This window comes from Etheostoma spectabile, unplaced genomic scaffold (assembly GCF_008692095.1).
Source record: "Etheostoma spectabile isolate EspeVRDwgs_2016 unplaced genomic scaffold, UIUC_Espe_1.0 scaffold272, whole genome shotgun sequence".
NCBI classification, from domain to species: domain Eukaryota; kingdom Metazoa; phylum Chordata; class Actinopteri; order Perciformes; family Percidae; genus Etheostoma; species Etheostoma spectabile.
In genome coordinates this window covers 1,657,437-1,677,221 of record NW_022605576.1, presented here as the reverse complement: position 1 = coordinate 1,677,221, position 19,785 = coordinate 1,657,437, and the positions used below count along the sequence as shown (strand labels likewise).

Below are 19,785 nucleotides of genomic sequence, written 5' to 3'. Positions count from 1 at the left end.
ACATTTGCTTTTTTTGTGCAGAACACAACAAGTGGGACACATGTGAAGTGGAACAAAATCTATTGATATTTAAACTTTTTTTAGCAAAATAAAAAAACTGAAAGTGGCTGGTGCAAAAATTATTGGGGCCCCTGCATTAATACTTTGTAGGACACTTTTGCTGCGATTTCCAGCTGCAGGTCTCTGGGGTATGAGAGACTGAAATTCTTGCCCATTCTCCTTGCAAAACCGCTGGAGCTCAGGAGTTGGATTTCGTGGAGAGGCGTTTCTGAACAGCAGTTTTCAGTTCTTCCACAGATTCTCCATTGGATCAGGTCTGGACTTGGACTTGGCCGTTCTAACACCCGGATACGTTTATTGTGAACCATTCCTGTGTAGATGTGCTGTATGTTGGGATCATTGTCTTGTTGGAAGATAAATCTCCGTCCCACTTCAGGTTCTTTTGCAGACCCAACAGGTTTTCATCCAGAATGGTCTGTATTTGGCTGCATCCATCTTCCCCTAATCTTGAAACATCTTCCCTGTACCGCTGAAGAAAAGAGGCCCAGACCAGATGCGGGGCACCACCATGTTGACAGTGGGGAGGTGTGTGGGGTGATGAGCGTGTGCTGGCTTTTATGCCAAACATATCGTTTTGCATTGTGGCCAAAAAGTTTGATTTTGGTATTCATTTGACCAGAGCACCTTCTTCCATGTTTGGTGGGTCTCCCAGGGGTGTGGGCAAACTTTAGACGAGACTTTTTATGGATATCTTTGAGAAATGGCTTTCTTCTTGCCACTCTTCCTGAGGGCCAGATTGGTGCAGTGTACGAATGATTGTTGTCTATGGACAGACTCTCCCACCTCAGTGTAGGTTCTGCAGTTCATCCAGAGGATCATGGGCCTCTGGGCTGCATCTCTGATCAGTCTCTCCTTGTCTGAGCTGAAAGTTTACAGGGACCAGGTCTCGGTAGATTTGCAGTGGTCTGATACTCCTTCCATTTCAAATGATCGCTTGCACAGTGCTCCTTGGGGATGTTAAGCTTGGGAAATCTTTTTGTATCCAAATCGGCTTTAAAACTTATCCACAACAAGTATACGGACCTGCCTGGTGTTGTTCCTTGGTCTTATGATGCTCTCTGCGCTTTCAACAGAAACCCTGAGGACTATCACAGAGCAGGTGCATTATACAGAGGAATTGATCACACACAGGTGATTCTATTTATCACCATCAGTCATTAAGGACAAACATCGATTCATTTCAGAGAATCCTCGCTGAATTCGGGGACTGAGTTTGCTGCACTGAAAGTAAGGGGGCACCAATAATTTTGCACGCACCACTTTTCAGTTTTTTATTTGCTAAACAAGTTTAAAATATCCAATAATTTCGTTCCACTTCACAATTGTGTCCCACTTGTTGGTGATTCTTCACAAAAAATAAAAATGTTACATCTTTATGTTTTGAAGCCTGAAATGTGTCAAAAGGTGGTGAAAAGTTCAAGGGGGCCCAATATTCGCAAGGCATGTATGCTCATTCAAAAGGCTTTCCCCCAGGCCACTCAATGTCCTCAATAGCCACATCATTAAATAAAAAAAACACGGTTAACTTGGATTCAAGATTCAAGAATTAAGATTTCTTATTGTCATACCAACAGTACACTGTAGTACGAAATTATGTACAACGGTTCAGCTTAAAAAGAATACAAGCACAGAAACAATTATAAAAGGTATTAGTTAAATGAATTAAAAGCAATTCATGCTTAAATGCTTACATGGGTTGCAGAGCATGTAGAGTGATAAATAAAATATTATAATGTCTTAAAACAAAAGAAAAAAGTGATTATGTCAACCTAAATAACTAGTCCAAAATAGTAGAAATAGCCCCATAGAGATTCAGTATTCCTTCTTTTGTTTAGGTTCATAACATTTATTGATTATAAAAACAATAAGTTTCACGGATAGGTTAGCTTATCATCCCAATCATTACATTGAAATTATTGTCTGTATTTTTATCAGAACGCCCCCACTAACCTGGAAAATGGAATGTCTCGTCGGGCATAACCGTAGACAGGGAATTAGATGACAAAAAAAACAATAATATGATCATTTCCTTTGGAATGATGTAATAAAATTTCAGAATTGTCGTCCCGGACCAGGAATGTTTCTGAGGATGCTGGGGTTACCGTGCGGAAGGAATTACCACACCGCTATCTCTTCTGATTGTGGTTGTTTCCTCGTTCACTTGATAGCAGACAGTAGCGGGTGTTGACACTGCAAATTTGGTATGAAAACCTAAATACTGAGTGTAACATACTATAAAGTACTATGTGTTTGATTTTTTTATTAAACAGCTACCTGTATCCGTCATGTACAAATCAGAAAACAGAGTGACTGAAAGAGGCAAAGATGATGGACAACAACTTAGGAGTTCAGGCAATAGAGCAGAAAAAACACAAAGATGGCCAAAAGGAAAAAGAACATGAAGTTTGGAATATATACAGTGCAGTGGTCTCGATCTAAGTTTACACCCCCATGTTAAGTGGGATAAAAAAGAGATAAAAACAAATCATGTTTGGAAATTTATCTTAATTCCCTAATTAAAAAAAATTAGGTAAACTCCAACCTTGTAAGGAACAATTTCTTTGTTAAATGAATAATATAAAGTCAGTAAATAACTTAAATGCTCTCCTCAAAAGGCAAAGTAACCCCATGTAAATACAGGGATAAGATACACCCCCTCAGTTAAAATACAGGGGATAAAAGTACACCCCCCTAGTTGAAAAATACACGGGGCATAAGTATACACCCCCCATGTTAAAATAAAGGGAGTATCCCCCCTGTAAAAACGGGATAGATACACCACCCCCAGTGTTAAAATCACAGGGGCATAAGTATACACCCACCCCCATGTTAAAATACAGGGGCATAAGTATTACACCCCCCATGTTTAAAATACGGGGCCATAAGGCATCCCCACACACCCCCCCACGATTAAAATACACGGGGCATAAGTTATACCACCCCTATGTTAAAATAACAGGGGCACTAATATATACACCCCCTATGTTAAAATACAGGGGGCATTAAATATACACCCCCACATTGTTAAAAGACAGGGGATAAGTTCTACACCCCCATGTTAAAACAGACCTAAGGGGCATAAGTAGTACAACCCCTATGTTAAAAAAGTTACAGGGTAACATTAAGTATTACACCCCCCCACCTCGTTAACATTCCCATCAGAGGCAGGAGGATTTTTAAGATACGACAGTTATTCACTGGATCAGGGGTCCTATGGGCATCACTGATCCACAGTTCCCTGCTTTGAAATTAATAATAACCCCCCCCCCCACATATCACATAGGCCCTTCACCCATAATACAGAATTTGGCAGGGGGGACTTGTTCCATAAATTCCATCCAGCAAAAAAACCAAAACAGCTGTGTCTACACTGAAATAAAACACACATTTGACCTATCCTGTCTATGTGAAAAGCGTATGTGAGGATGGCGGGGGGGTAATAACGGCGCACCAGTTGGCCGATAAGATAAATGTTACTGTTTTAATAAGAAGGTGTGTGGATCAGACTGCTTCAATTGCTACAATCGGAATGAAGTCCTCATGGACATTTTAAGTGTTTTAGATTTTTTTGTATTTCCGGATTACCACACATGCCACAAACCCACGGACCAAGGAATTTTCATACGCTGTCAGAACTGTGTGTCTCACCGCACGGAACTACAGCTGTTTTATGAAATATCACTTGCCGGTTGTTTCATTTTACGGACTGAAATCGAGCGGCACGCGGGCCCCGCGACAGGTTATCTCTTGCTCCTTGTCATGGCCATGTGTGTTTGGCCTGCTGCGGCGCCCCTGAATATAAACCTTCAAAATCCCAAGGTGGGGGGGAGCAAGCTGCCTGTCACACAATATCCAACGGGTTGTTATATCGATATTATCGGTAGTGATCAATAACTCCTATAGAAAAGAGATAAACCGTTGAGAGACACCACTGTTGCAATGGTAGGCATGCAAAAGCGAATGCGACTCGAGTCAATTAATAATATGATTTTGGTTTTTTTTGATGTTGGTTAAAGTTTTTTTTTTGATGTTGGTCTTACTTGGCTTTAAAAAAAAAACCTCTATCTACTCACTAATCAAGTCTTACGTGACGGGTTGGTAGGATCAAATCCTAGAAAAGACAACCCGAGGCACATTGCATCAATGCCACTTCAGGATTTTTAAAGTGGCCACCATCCGGACAGCCATGTGCAGGATTTAGGTTTCTACCCACTGTTCATTATCTTTAAACGGGTTGGACTCCTCCCTTTTGTGGTCAACATGGAGTCAATTCAACTTTTGCGTCCACTAAGGTCATTCTTGTTAATGTGTGCATTATCTGGGGATTTTTTTGGCCAGGAGATCATGTGAAGGTGTGATGTCTCAAAATAGTGGTCGTGGAAGACGGAAACCCCATGGATAATTGGAGCAAGAGTGAGTTCCTGCTCTAATGCGGAAAGTGCGGTACGTGCGTGTTTAACAGCGGAGAGCAAAGAATGTCGCACGCGTCTGGCGGGCCATTGGGTGGTTCCCCGTTCGATCTACGCCATGGTCCCTGACCCAATCACATCCAATCTGAGAGAACAACTGACCTTGGACAAAAACATTTATTGCACTTGCATTCATCCGTAGAGAGGGCAAGACAGATAGAGAATATTTAAATTAGACATTGTTGCGACTGGTTCAATAGGTATTTGCACAATTAATAACAGATTACAGTGTTATAGGCTTGGAAAGCGTGTTATGATGTCTCTGCTTTGTTTGCCAGGTTTGGGATTACACTGTGTTAACTGTGAGTATGTTCATGGTCTGTTCTGCTTTTTGATCAAATAAATCAGCTTGTCGATCATAATTTTAAAATTTCAATCTCACGAAACCGAGATCCAGCTTACTGCAGCTCAAGGTTCCACTGGCTGGTCAGTGGCACTCATTATACTTTACTCCATCAATCTAGAGTCGACCCCTTCTCCTCCCGATATATCAGGCGGCCCCGCGTATTTTAGGCCATTCATAACCTATCCGGATAGGACATTTATACATTAAATTTTTGTTTAATATGTCCATTCCTTGTTTTGTGTTTGGGTTCAAAAGGACTTTAAAGGTCATATCTTATATCCCATCAATGTTGCCCTCATCGTTGCAATAAACTGTTCCGCTCATCATGTTGCCACTACATGTGCCATCTTTGCCCATATCGTCGTCTCTATCGCGTCCTAACTGTGCCACATGCCTTGCACTAATGTTGCCTCTCATGTTGCCTATCGTTGCATACATGGGCTCCCCTCATTGTTGCTCCCTAAGTTCATACATGTGCCCTCAATGTTCGTAATAAGTTGCCCTCCCTGTTGTACGCATGTGGACTCCTCATGTTGCTCCTCATGCCTTGCAATCAGGTGTCCATAACTGTTGACTAATGGTGTCCTCATGTTGGATTCATGTTGACCCCTAAGTTCGTCTCTATGCTTGTCATCAACTGCCTTGCCCTCATCGTATGCATCATGGGCCTCTCACTGTTGGCTCATGCTCTTGATAATTCTTGCCTTTGTCCCATCATGGTCGACACTCATGTGTCTCATCGTTCCGTCCTAATGGTGCCCTATGTGCCCTCATCGTCTGTCCTCATGTCTGCACTCATGTGGCCCCCCTCCATGTCCGCCTTCTTATCGTTCGCTCCTGATGTTGTTCATTGCTCCTATGTTGTCCTCATCGTTGTCCTATATCCAAGGTCTTTTTAATTCCCCAAACCACAAACCGATTGATCCACCCAACGCTCTTTGCAAGTAATTCGTCTCACTTGGCATAAGAGCGTGGTGGGGTCCCCCCTACTTTCACTTAATTCTGGGCGTTTTATTCAATTTTTAAGGTTTTGAAAAACAGTGTGAGTACCAAAGCTTGGACATATGATCCAGCCCTGTGCAACCTACTCATCAACCTCATTCCTGCTAATTAGTCTCAATAATCTTAATTTCCTGCTTTTCTAACTCAAACATAGGATTATTTCATATCCAAAGGAGGTTACCCTTGACCATAAATCTTCCAACAAATAACTGTAAAACCTGAAGTTAATACAGTTGAGTTGTACGTAGTCGCTTGAAAGTCAAAACAAAACACGTGACAAAACTTTGCAACAACAGCATCCAACCAAAAGATTTTCAATTTGACGGACGACAGCAAAGGGTTAAGTTTGTATTTTCTACCATTTTTATTTATCACGAACTTTAAATCATTTTGATGCTTATGTCACTGTGACAATTAAAAACAATATCTATCCATCTACCTATCTAACGTGATGAATCATGAATAACTACCCACCCTAACTAATGTTAGGGAAATTGTTCATGTTTCGTTAACCGTTTTATGATCTAAAAACAATAATATAATATTCGGCCTCCCCGATATATAGGCATGTCGGATTTTCAAATAACAAATATATTGCCTGTCGGTATCGGCCGTGAAAAATCCGTTATCGGCCGGCGGCTTTTAAATCCCCTTTATGTCCAAGTTTTATGCCGTAAAAAGTTAATTGAGAAGACTGTCATAATTCTTTTGTTCATCCCCCCCAAACAGGTTCATTACTATTTAGTCTCTGTGTTTCTGATGTGTAGATATCTGCTGATGTCACTGAATATAAAGTCCGCTCAAGACACTGTCCATGGAATGCACTTGGGATGGAGCGGCCGAGAAAAATCGCGCAAAGCATTGGCGGGTGTTCTAATGAACATTAAATACGTGGTGGAGATCGGTTATTTAGTATCGTTGTCATCCCCTCCCCACGCGTACATGACATCGGTCAAGTATTTGCAGATATTATGTTAACAGATCCTAACTCCCACCTTATTGAACTTCCCATCTAACATAAAAACCTTATCTATACCATCTTTCCAGGAAAGTAGCGCATTGAACAAGAGGCTTCTAGAAAAACACCTCCGAGCGGAGAGTATGGCAAAACCATAAAATTTGGTTGGATATGTGCTCCACTGTTTACTATCATTCAAATTGGGACTTTGTAGTCCATCAGGTCAGACGCACGATAACACCTGATCATTCGGCGACTGTCGTGTCTAATTGGCTTTCTCTACAGACTGAAGAGCAAGATCGATTTTCACTCAGCACCAACATTAACAACTTCGCCACGGCGGTGGTGGTCTGAAAACCTGTTAGAGGACAATAAACGGATACGATTAACATACCTTGCACCGGTAGGCCTTTGTGCGTTGTTGGTGAATGCTGTAGAGCAGCCACCCCTCATAGACCATAAGAGATCCCCCCGGCACCTGGCCAAACAATTGAAACCCAATGGCAACTGCTTTAAGGTCACATCGGCATGAAAATGTCAACTTATGTTTTTTTTAACCTTAATTTATGAGTTAACCCAGCACGCCTATGGCCCCCCAGTGCCCTAGATTAGGATATAGTGATAGGTGTAAACACCATCACAGTTAAACGAAATAGAACAAAAAAGGCATTCCCGTTGTCTGGACCGGAGGGACTTCAGATCAGTCATAGGGGACCACTCAACGGGCCTATATAAAAGAGACCCGCCAGTTAACGTATTGGGACAACTAAGGCTCTATTAACAACCGAGGGACTCGCAGATACAGTCATTAGTGGACCAAGAAGGTATGAGAAAAGCGACTTCAGAACAGCTTATGCCCCGGGACCACTAAGACTATATAAAAGACGGACTTCACCGACTAAAGTATTAGGGACCCACTAGGTTCTATATAAAAGAGACTCTCGGATACAGATTAGGGGAACATAAGGTCATATATAAAGACAAATTCCAGATGCCAGTACTGACGGGGACCACTAACCGGTCTATATAAAAGAGACTCAGATACAGTATTAGGGGACCACCTAAGTCTATATAAAGAGACTTCAGATTACAAGTATTAGGGGCCACTAAGGTCAATAAAAGAAGGACTTTCAGAAAGTATTAGGGGACCTACAAGATCGTATCTAATAAGAGACTTCAGACTACACAGTATAGGTTACACTAACCCCCGCGTCTATATAAAAGAGGACTTCAGATTACAGTATGAGGGTCCACCTAACGGGCTATCATAAAAGAAATTACTCAGATACAGTATGACGGGGCCAGCACTAAGGTTCTATATAAACAGAGGGGACTTCAGATACAGTATTAGGGAACACGAGGTCTATTTAAAAGAGAATCTCAGATACAGTATTGAGGGACCACTATAGGTATAAGATAAAAGAGACCTTCAGACTACAGTATTAGGGGACCACTAACCGGTCCTATATAAAAGACGACTTCAGATCGACAGTATTAGGGGGACCTCAGGCTCTATATAAATAGCGACTACCGCTACCGATTAGGACCAACTAAGGTCTATATAACAAGAGAATCAGGCATTACACAGTACTTAGCACCATAAGGCTACTATAAAAGGCAACTAAGATAACCCCGTTATCTAGGGACCACTAAGGTCCATATAACAAAGAGACTCATGATTACAGTTATTTAGGGGCCCACTAGGTCTATAAAAGAGACTTCAGCCATACCGATTAGGGGACACAAAGGTATATAGTAGAGACTTCACGATACAGTATTACAGGGTACCACTAAGGTCCCCTAGATAAAAGAGACTTCCAGATACCAGTATTAGGGCGACCACCCCTAAGGTCGATAATAAGTGATTCAGCACCCCTACAGTATCTAGGGGACCACTACGGGTTATATAAAAGAGACTTCAGATTTACGGATTAAAGGGGACCACTAAGGTCGATATAAAAGCCTCCATCAAAAGAGCACATTCATGGGACCTAAGTGGGTTTTTAGGGTACAATTATGAACATTCTCAAAAATGATACAGCACGTCATTCAATCTCGCAATTCTACATTGCGTACGGAAAACAGAATCCCCTGCTTCAAAATTAGTAAACTATTTCAGCATTACTAAACGGAAGTAAAGCCGACTTACTGAAACGACGACTTCACTCGCTGGGAAACTTGCTTTTTGTTAAATCTTTCAGGTTCGAGTGTTTGCACCTGTCTCCACCGGTGGCCTCTGGGTTTCTATCGTATTTGGGAGTGTAGGCAGGACACCCACTCTACATATGATGTAATAACTCAGGTGATCAATGTCGCGGCAGTTTGCAATTCCCTCGGTGAGATCCCAAGTGTTCATCGTTCGTCCACTATTTTTAATTGGTCTTGTGCCAAATCGTCATTTTTTTTTAGTCCCCCATTTTAGTCTTGCATCGTGATTTTTGTTAGTCAAATTTCGCTCGGACTAAAAGTTCGTGGTTTCGTCAAACATTTAAAAAAAAAAGTATAAGAGATATTATAAACTATTTCATCAAACCACCGCAACCAATAAGGAATAGGTGACACGCTGGTACTTCGTGCAAAACCATACTGCCTAAAATCGTACTTATACACTTTTTTTTTTAACGATATTTACTTAAAATACAACTCCAGTGAGAAAATGTTGTGCCCAGCGCCCTTGATATCAACATATGACCTCTTATTCAGATAATGTGTTTAAACTAAAGTTAAACTTCCTTTAAAAAATGTTATGTATGAGTTTGAATGGACATATAAAGTGTGTGGAGGACTCAGAGGAGGGGGGGGGGCATGGGGACTCTTAACCATTATTCTCCTCTCTATTTTTTTTTTTTTTTTATTGCTGCTTTGTGGTATCGGATGCTTTAAAATTATGTATTGAATAAATCGACACTTGTCAATGTAAATTTTTGGCCACACATCTTTTTTGAGATAATTTTGTCGTAGGGATATATTTATGGTACTGTGGTTGGAAAATGGCCATTACTCTGCTTAAATTTAAGTGTTACATCATATCACTGTCCCCCATATACTGTATATTAATTACATCAATATTGACGGTCCCTACTGGTCTTACTCTTACATAAACTGATGACTTGCACTTCTCCTGGTTTCAAAACATGAACTTACAACTGTACTATTAGTATATCTGCAACTCCGTGAGCTGGAAATGAGAGGAAGTAATTGCCTAGTAATTATTGATATGTTATGATGTAAGGCAGTGAAAATAGACGCAGACCCATATGAGGTGTCGTGCACTCCTTGACCGCAGGTAGATATTGCCCAGGTAAATGAATAGGATCACGTCTAACTTACTTATTATCCTCTTTTATTATTATATATACCCTATAAGCTACCTATGCGTAAATCGACGGCACCAAAAATAAATAACTTAACATGCAATTGTCTATATGACCGTAACCTGGATTTTACTTTGAAAAATCTTTGAACGGACGAGATGTCATAGGTCGGCTCGGGGGAACACCTATCGTGATGTATTACTTTACTGCTGAAAACGTGACGTAGCTGTCCAAAGAAACATTTAGCACGTCAACAAACTACACTTATAAACTTGGGAACTTGTAAGTTTACGTGTCTTGTGTTGTAGATGTAGTTTGTAAATGATAGTTTTGCTAAGACCCCTAATTGGAAAGAAACAAAGACCCCCCGGCCAGCGCGGCTAAGCTAGAGGCGGAACCACACAGTAACGTAACGTGAAACCCTGAGTAAAGAATGTAACGTTATCGTTTCGCTATTTAACTGTTAAGGGTTCAGACGGTTAGTCTATTTAAGAACTTGGCTGCTTGGTCACCACTGATAAATAATTATTGGTTGTATAGCATGTTGCAGGGCACTGTTTAGGGCTGTGCTATGGAGTAATCGGTGATTGCATTCCCAGTAGCAGATCGGAAACCCGTAATTCAGCGTGTGGCTAAGAGTTTACAGTGAGAGAACACATACCCTGTGGACAACAATTGAAGCAGTTGTATTAGATTAAGGAGACTTGGCGACTTCTCAGAGAGGCATCAATAGGACGGTTAGGACATCTGTTCTACTTTAGTCTTCTGTAAAATTTAAGCTAATTATAAAAAGACATGGAAGGACAACACACATTCTGTTGACTAAGCGGCTCAGTTAAGAACAACTACAACGTTGAATTGCAGGAGTTTGAGAAGTTAACTTTCGTCTAAATGGTTGATATTCCCAGGTTGCATTGCAGGTTTCCTGATGATGTGGTGGACTCCACGCTCCTGTCCAATAGCCAGGGCGAGATTGGAGAGATTCTCTGTTAATTGCAAGAGTCATTTTGGGAGGTACATCCCCTTATGGCCGGTAAACACAGGTTTCACTTCACTTTGAGTTTTTTTTTTTAACACCCAGGTCACATGACATAGTGCTTTGGCAGGCGTTCATACTGACTTTCAGGGGTACCCTAATACAATGTATCCTGACAGTCTCTTTATATAGACTTAGTTTAGTCCTACCATACTGCTATCTGACCAGTCTCCTTCTATATAGACCTTAGTGGTCCTAATAATGTACTCTGCAAGGTTCTGTTCCTATAGACCTTAGTCGGCGTCACTAATCACTGTACTGAAAGTCCCTCTCCCTAATACGACTAGTGGTACCCGATCGTATCTGAAGCTCTATGATATAGACATTAGTGGTCACTAACTAATGTATCTGAACCGTCCTTTTACTACAGACCAAGGGTCCCAATACTGTATCTGAAGTCTCTTGTATCCATAGCACAATTAGTGGGTCCCTAATATGTCATCTGAAGTCTCTTGAAGATAGACCTAGTCGCCGTCCATATACTGTATCTGACCCCCAGTCTTTTTATAAAGACTTAGTGGTCCCTAATACGTATCTGAAGTCTCTTTTATTTAGACCTTAGTAGGTCCCTAATACGGTCTAGAAGCTCTCCTTTTATCTTCCCTTCGTGGTCCTAATCACTGTACCCTCTGGACAGTCCGGTTACTACCTATGCCCCCTCTACGCCGCGTGCTCCCCTAATACCTGTTTTCTTTACTCTGAGTCTCTTTATATAAGACCTAGTGGTCCCGCCTTAATACTGTATCGGAAGTCTCTTCTTATATAGACCCCCTTAGTGCGTCCAATAACTCTGTATCTGAAGTATTCTTTATATAGGAACCTTAGTTGGTCCACTCATACTGTATCTGAAGCTTCCTCTTTTATATGTTAGTGCCCCCTAATACTGTATCTGAAGTCTTTTTATTAAGACCTTCAGTGGTCGCCTAATTACTGTATCTGAAGTCCTCGTTTAGATAGACCTTACGTCACGGTCCTAATACTGTATCTAAGTCTCTTCCCCTATATTAACCCTTAGTGGTCCACCTAATAACTGACCTCTGAAGGTTCTTTTTAACAGGCCTTAGGTGGCGCTACACTGTACCTGAAGTACTCTTGATATTACGACCTTAGTGAGTCCCTAATACTGTATCTGAGTCTCTTTATGATACGACCTTAGTGGTCCCTAATACTGTATCTGAAGTCTATTTATAAAGACGTAGTCGCCGCTCCCTACAACCCTGGATAGGAAGTCCCTCCTTGTATATAGACCTTAGTCGCGTCACGAATATGTTTCGGAAGTCTCTTGATATAGACCTTAGTCTGGCTCCCTAATAATGTATCTGACAGTCTCCTTTTATACCTAGTTTCCCTTAGTGGGCCCCTAATACTGCTTTTGACAGTCCTTTTTATAAAGACCTTCAGTCCGGTCCCTCTAATACCATGTATCTGAAGTCTTTTTATAGAGACCTTAGTGGTCCCACTATACTGTACTCTGAAGTGTTTTTATATAGACCTTAGTGGTACTAATATGTACTGAAGTCTTTTACTATAGACCTTACGTGGTCCCCTAATCACTGTCACTCTGAAGCTATATTTATATCCAGACCGTAGTGAGTCACTAATACCGTATCGGCAAGTATCTCTTTATATCAGACCTTAGTGGTACACATAATAATGTATCTGACCCACAGTTTTGCTTATAGCTTAGTGGTCCCTAATACTCGGATCTGAATGTCCTTTTTTATACCTGAGCATTTAGTGGTCCCCTGAATACTGTATCTGAACAGTCTCTTTTATAAAGAAATCTACGTCCGGTCGCCTAATATGTATCCTGAACATGCTTCTTTTCATCATAGAACTTCAGTGGTCCCTCCCAATCACCTGTATACGCCTGAAGTCCTCTTCGTATTATAGACCTTAGTGGTCCCTAATATGTACTCCTGAAGTCTCTTTATAAAGACCTTAGTGGTTACGATATACTGTATCTGGAAGTCTCTTTATACCTAGACCCCCTTAGTGGTCCCTAATACGGTATCTGAAGTCTTAGATAGACCTTTATGTGGGCCCTCATATGGCTCTGAAGTATTTTATAAAGACTTAGTGGTCGCCTCAACTTGTATCTGAAGTCTCTTTTCATATAGACTTAGTGGTCCCCTAATATGTATTGAATCTCTTTATATAGACCTAGGGTCCTATCAATACTGTATCTGCAGTCTGGGTGACGAAGCAAAGAAAGTTGGGAGGTAAGCATTCCACCCTTATGACAACATTTATCTATAAAAGACCACAGGCCACTATCCTATGTAACTTGTCCATGTATACTGTTTGCTTCTTCCCCCCCCTCTGTTTTATCTGCTTTTTATTTTAACTGTTGTTTTTTTAAAGGATTTTGTCTAATTAGCCCACTCTTGGAATTGCCTGTTTGCTGAAATCGGGATCTCTGAACAAACTAAGCTGCCCTTGCCTGCCTGTGCCTATACTTTCCAATACTTTACCTGTGGTAAATTCTTCCCAATTTTGGATAATCCGGCACACCGTGAAATTTAGAATTCAGAAAGGCTTTTTAACATGATTAATACCAAGCTGGAAGGTATGCGGCTTTGGCAGTTTAATTTATTTTTATTTTGTCGCTTATCTATCAGCCAGGCCGGCGTAATATATTGTTAGTACAGTGGTTATCAAACTATAAAAAAGTAGCAGCTTTAGCTTGCTACCGGCCCTTTACTGTACACACGCGCAGTAAGCTTGATTGTTAAGCTATAGTTTAATTGATCCCTGGCTAGCTAAATCTAAACTGTGCAAGTAAATGCTTAAGGGGTTGCTGATTATCCGTTTGCATTCTAACCAGTGGAATTATGCGGCCCGGCAGTTGCTGGGGATCGAGGTAGCTGCAGAGCACGTTGAGCCGACTGAATCGTGCATAAGGCAGCGCTGCCTAGCCCGTCCAAACGGCTGACGCTGACTTGTACCGTGTTTGCAGCGGAGACTGTGGGCCCTCTGAGAGGCACTTCTGCCTCAGTAGAAACCAACTTCCCCGGACACCAAACGAGGTAACGTCCCCGTCTCCTCCTGTGACGTTCAATTATGCTCATGCTAAAGCGTGACGTTACGAATGGATATTATTTGCTTGTGGATGCAAGCACACTGTTGACTATGTCGGCAATAAGTGCTTATGTAAATGAAACGTTATTGACCTCTATAAACCCTACTCTATGCTCTTTATCTGAAAGAGCGAATACATAGTTATTAGCGGCAATCCATCTTAGTTGAGGGGTGCTCCCTTATTTGCTTTGATAAGGTCATTTTCATGCTTAATAAATTTCTCATTTCCCAAGAACACCCCTTATGAGCCAGATTCCTTGGTGAACCCAAGCATTTAAAGGATGCTTTTGCAGGATTAATTGTTGTAGAAGATAATCTCAGTTTCAGATGGTTATTAAACTCCTTTCTATTGTGCTTTTTCCCCTAGTCCCTCCGAACCACACTACCAGCTCTGTTGCGATTAATCAAGATACCGAGATAGTCCGACAAAAATCACCCCCCCCCCCCCCCTCCCCCCTCTGGCAAGTGGAAACATTCAACTACGAGGTCCTTTTAGTTACAGGACACCTTATAGTTATGTTACACTATATTCGAGTGTATTTAAACAAGGCATCCTTCAAATCTATTGTGAGCTCCTAGAAGCCTGTAATTCCTTCACTGCACCCAAAATAGGATCGCTTTAAGCTGAAGATGAATAGTGGACACATCAACCCCTTCCCTTAGCCCCTCCTCAGTACAACCCAAAAATAACAATGGCAGAGAAAGTCCCTGAAATTACCCTAATAACTCTAAGTTTGTGATTTCCCCTTCATTGAACATGAAGGACACATGCATTATTGTTTTCAGATGATGTCTGGACACTCATTGCTCCAGGAGGTATCTCAACCTTGTGTCTCAGAACTGTTCCGTCGAAGGGGAAGCGGGTTACCAACGTAACGGCCGGGATTAAAAGAAAGAATGCTGGGACCACGTCGGTCGGTCCAGCGGATCGTCAAACCGCTGGTTCTCAGTTGGAAGGCAGAGTTCTCTGAGGAGGGGTCCCTTGAGCTTACTCACTGTATTCAACAGCATGCCTTTCATATAGGCCAACCGAGGGGCAAACTCTGAGCAACACTTCCCATGATGACTTGGAATCGCTGCTCATTCTGTTCTTTTGACCCCGTTAAAAATGGGGCATGACAGAGTCAGTCACGTAGCAACCGTACACTGATGAAGCGTTTTACAGCCATAGAAAGCGCCAAGATTGCAACCGTGCCTCGTTGGCATCATGGCGGTGGGCACCCACTGGGACCCCCCCCCCCAGGGCCGACTAACCCACATATCCCAGCTAGTTGAAGGAGACACATCCGGGGAGCTGGCCAAGAGAGCCTCCACATGCCTTCCGCCCCGGGGAGTGAACGTGCAAACCCAATGGCGCTAACTTCTCGAAACTTGACACCTTTGTGTTAATTGCGTGCTCTTGCCCCGAACCTGCCCTGCCTGGATCAAGTGAGGTCTATAAAACTGTTCAGTAACAACCCCGTTTGAGATGGAGGTGGCCTTTGAAAACAACGACCCACCAGGGAGTGGTACCTGGGACACCCTACGTCACAGACTTCTCGACACCACTCCTGTCCCAGGTTAGTGGGTTTATTCACATCAGAAATTACTACATCTTTTTTTTTTGTGTTTTGTAGGCGCTTTAGTGTAGGGAAATGTCCTAAAACACGGGATCTCTGTAGTATTCCAAAGATCAACAATATAGTGATTAATGTTATGATTCATGTCAAACGTTTGAATCATTTTTATAATTGAAGTTCGCCCTTATGTAGCTTATTCCAAAGACCAAACCCCCGGACGATGCGTACGCGTAAGGTTTCCAAAGATGTCTTATTTAAAACGCTGCATGGCTTGGCTACAGTACAAATAATATGCACCCTACAATTTATTATGTTTACAATCTCACAATTTTTAAGCCTTTTTCTCTTTTTAGTTACTTAATGTTTGCTACGAGTACCCTAATTTGGACAACTTTAGTGAGATAAGAAAGAACATTATTTCTTTTTCAAAGTCTTTGCTCTAGCATATCTCTCCTCCATCTATTATCGATCTACTCAGTGGTATACACTATATATTACCTATATATTCAAATTGTTCATTATATATATATTATTCACTATATATATATTATAATGATTTTCCCTTCACACCCCCCCCCACACCCCCTCCCATTACACCCGGACGCGTACAGGACCCTAATATGAATACTGGGTATATATTTCTTAGCATGTACGGTAACCTGTTGTGCTATTCTTACCACAAGTAGCCCAATGAAGTTTTCTTGTATTTCTCACCTTTTCTCTCTTATCTTCCCACTTGCAACAGGTGGACAGACGTCATTCTCCCACTCGGCGCGTTTACAACGCAGTCTGGGGAGGGACGGCGATTGAGGAACCGAAGCCCTGCTACTTTGATCACACGGAGTCTGCGTTCTTTGAGTTCAGCCTGTTGAGCCACCAAGAGCCTCCTGTGTCCCCATCGGCGGAAGCTCATGAGCAGCTTGCCCCAGGAAACAAGACGTCACAGCCGGTGAGCCCACACCAACCTTACAGCTCCGGCTCAGGAAATGTCAAACTTGATGCATAATTAAGACACTTTGAGTTTATTCTTCAATACATCCTTAAGTCCTATTGTACAAACACGTTTTGCACCCACATTACAAATAATCTTATTAGTGTTTGCATGTGACAAACATACAATCCCAACACTTATGGGTCCTAGTATCTGCACAAACCATTCATAAATGATTCCTATCAACGTTTCTGTGCTTTCTCTATTACCCCGATAGTGCCTGGCAAGAGCGAGTGGCGGGGCTTCTAGAGCCGGCGGTGGGGACAGGACGACCATCGTTGTTGAACGGCGGTCCCCCAGCGGCAGGCAGCAGGCATAGCTATTGCCTACCGATAGACCGAAGGCCACGTTCCTATGATACAGCCGCTAACTCAACCCCAGTTTTCAGGGCGTCACCCCTCCGCAGGTATTAAATGCTCAGATTGTATCTGTAATCCACTGGAAGGGTAAGTCTGATACTTTTGTATTAAATCAATACTCTGATCATCACTGTACCCGTACTCAACCTCACTACTGCACTCAACAGCATATCTACCAAACCTATGGCTTTTTTGTCCCAAACATTACAACCCCCTGCCCACGTGTCCAAATTGTATTTTGCCCATTTACTTTCATAATTTATAAACTACATTAAACGACCCGTAGGCCCGGATTAATAATTAAGGGATTCCCCGTTGCATTCCCAAACATTGGGCCCTCCGTGGTTTATTCTCAGCTTTTGGACACTTAATGCCTTTCATATCTTTCTGTTTACATTTCTGTATTTGCATTACTGCCCATTGACGGGGAAAACCTCTCCCTCCACAACACCACAGATGCCGGAAACGATACCAGTTGCCCATTACACTGCCCTTCCAACCAATCCTGGTTTACTAAAGAAAAAAGCATAACATTACACAAATTAGAACTTACTAGGATATTGGACCAAATCGTCTGTCTAAACACATGAGAAGGAAAGAAGGGCCGTCTCACCCTTCCTCGAGAGACCGCTGTGAGTGGACCCCAGCCTGATTGGAAATTGAGCCTCTCTGCGCATTTCGGCGACACGAGGAATGAACGGGAACCCGAAGGATATCTTCTGGTTTTCATTCAGCCTAGCTTCTAAAACACAAAATGGACACAAATAAGACTTTTCTTTTCTGCTAAACGTTACTTTTTCAAAACACCTGTCGGGCATTCGAAGGCTCACTCAGCTGTCAAATGCAAGACAAAAACCACATATAGCAGCATGACATAATGAATCGCACAACTTTTATCTATTGTAAAGCCGTCATTGATTTCTTTTTGAGCCTGATTCTTTCATTTAATGCCTCTTATCACCTGAAAAAGGGATCGGCTCTGCTGGTTGCCAAATGGGTTTTTTTTAAATTTCGAAACCAAACAACGATTGAATCATAGCCTACCTGTATGTTCAAGACCACCCTCCACCCCCAGCATAGATGCCACTCTGTAGTGGTCAAGCCCCCCACCAAGGCACTCATAGCTATACTGTAGTGTCAAGAACTCCACCACCACCACCGATATAGGCCTACCCTGTAGTGCTTCAACAGCCGACACCACCATACCCCGCACTATACGCTTAATGTAGCCGGTTAAAGGACCCCCAACCACAGCCATACCTAGCTTAATGTGTGTTCAAGACAACCCACCTCCCAGCAGCTGCTCGGAGTGTCACAGAATCCCCAACCCGCATATCGCATACTGTATTGCCTTCAAGGCACCCCCCCACAATAGCCAAGAGCCCTACATGTCAGTGTTCCCAAGGAACCCCCACCCAGCATACTAGCTAATGGTGTGTTCAAGACCCCCCCACCCACCCAGGCAGACGAGCCTACTGTCTAGTGTCTCAAGACCCACCCAGATTAGCATGACTGTAGTGTTGTGCCAAGACCCAAAGCAATAGCACTGTAAGTGTTCAACAGAACCCCCACACCCAGACTATGCCTAAGGCCCTAGTGCTCAAGACCCCCACCACCCAGTCATATAGCTTCTGCTTTATCCTGTAAGGACCCACCCCACCACGCCTATAGACATACGGTATGCTAAGACCACCCCCCCACAGCCATATACGCACCTACTGTAGTGTTCAGACCACCCACCACCCAGCATTAGCCCACCCTCCATACTGTAGTGTTCAAGCCCACCCCCCCCTCCAGATATAGCCTATGCTAATGTTAAGGCACCACACCCAGTATAGCTACGATAGTGTTCAAGACCCCCCCCCCACTCCCGCATATAGCCCACTTTCAATGTTCAAGACCCCCCCCAAAACAAGGACCCAATATTTTACTTACCCTCTGTGGTGGTACCACCACAAGGTGATGTGCAACACCGCTGGCACGACGCCACCACACTTTCCATTTCTGTGATGGCAGTGATTACAACTTTGCAGGCCTCGCCTTGGAGCCCTCTCCACTACAAATCCAAACAAAGACTTTAACTGATGTAGTCCTCATCAGCTAACAATAGGTGATCAATTAAACTGAGATTGTTTTTTACTGTGCACCCTTTACGCTCTCAAGGTGATGCAGTGGGATCGGAGATTCAGTTTCCTTACGATCTTGTCACTCATGTATGCATAGGCGAGACCCGGGGTGGTACTGACCACCAGCCCAAATTTGGGAACCGTCGGAAACGGACCTTTGACAATATAGGAGTGTCAGGCCTAGGACGTTTTCTGTTTCTTCTGGCCCTCAATTTAATGAAACGGGCAAACTGGATGGTGGTAAATCACAGAAAATGCTACGAACACATCCACCTAAACCAACACTGAATACTTCACATTGCGTTGTGAATAGTGGATGGTTCCTATGTAAAAGCGCTCTTGAGTAAGCGTGCCCGTACAGACTAGGAAACCAAAGTTAGCTACCCATAAGACACCACACTTTACTTGCATTGAGAAAAGTCATCCCTTTCGTTCCTTGTGAATCCCCTGCCAGCATCTTCCCCCAACCGGAGTAAGCATCCCA

General features: G+C 42.6%; 1 protein-coding gene across 1 annotated transcript in view; it reads left to right on the top strand.

Annotated features, from left to right (window-relative positions):
- mcur1 (mitochondrial calcium uniporter regulator 1) overlaps nucleotides 1-19,785 on the top strand; it is a 50,468-nt gene that overhangs the window by 1,825 nt on the left and 28,858 nt on the right. The gene's annotated exons all lie outside the window — the stretch shown is intronic.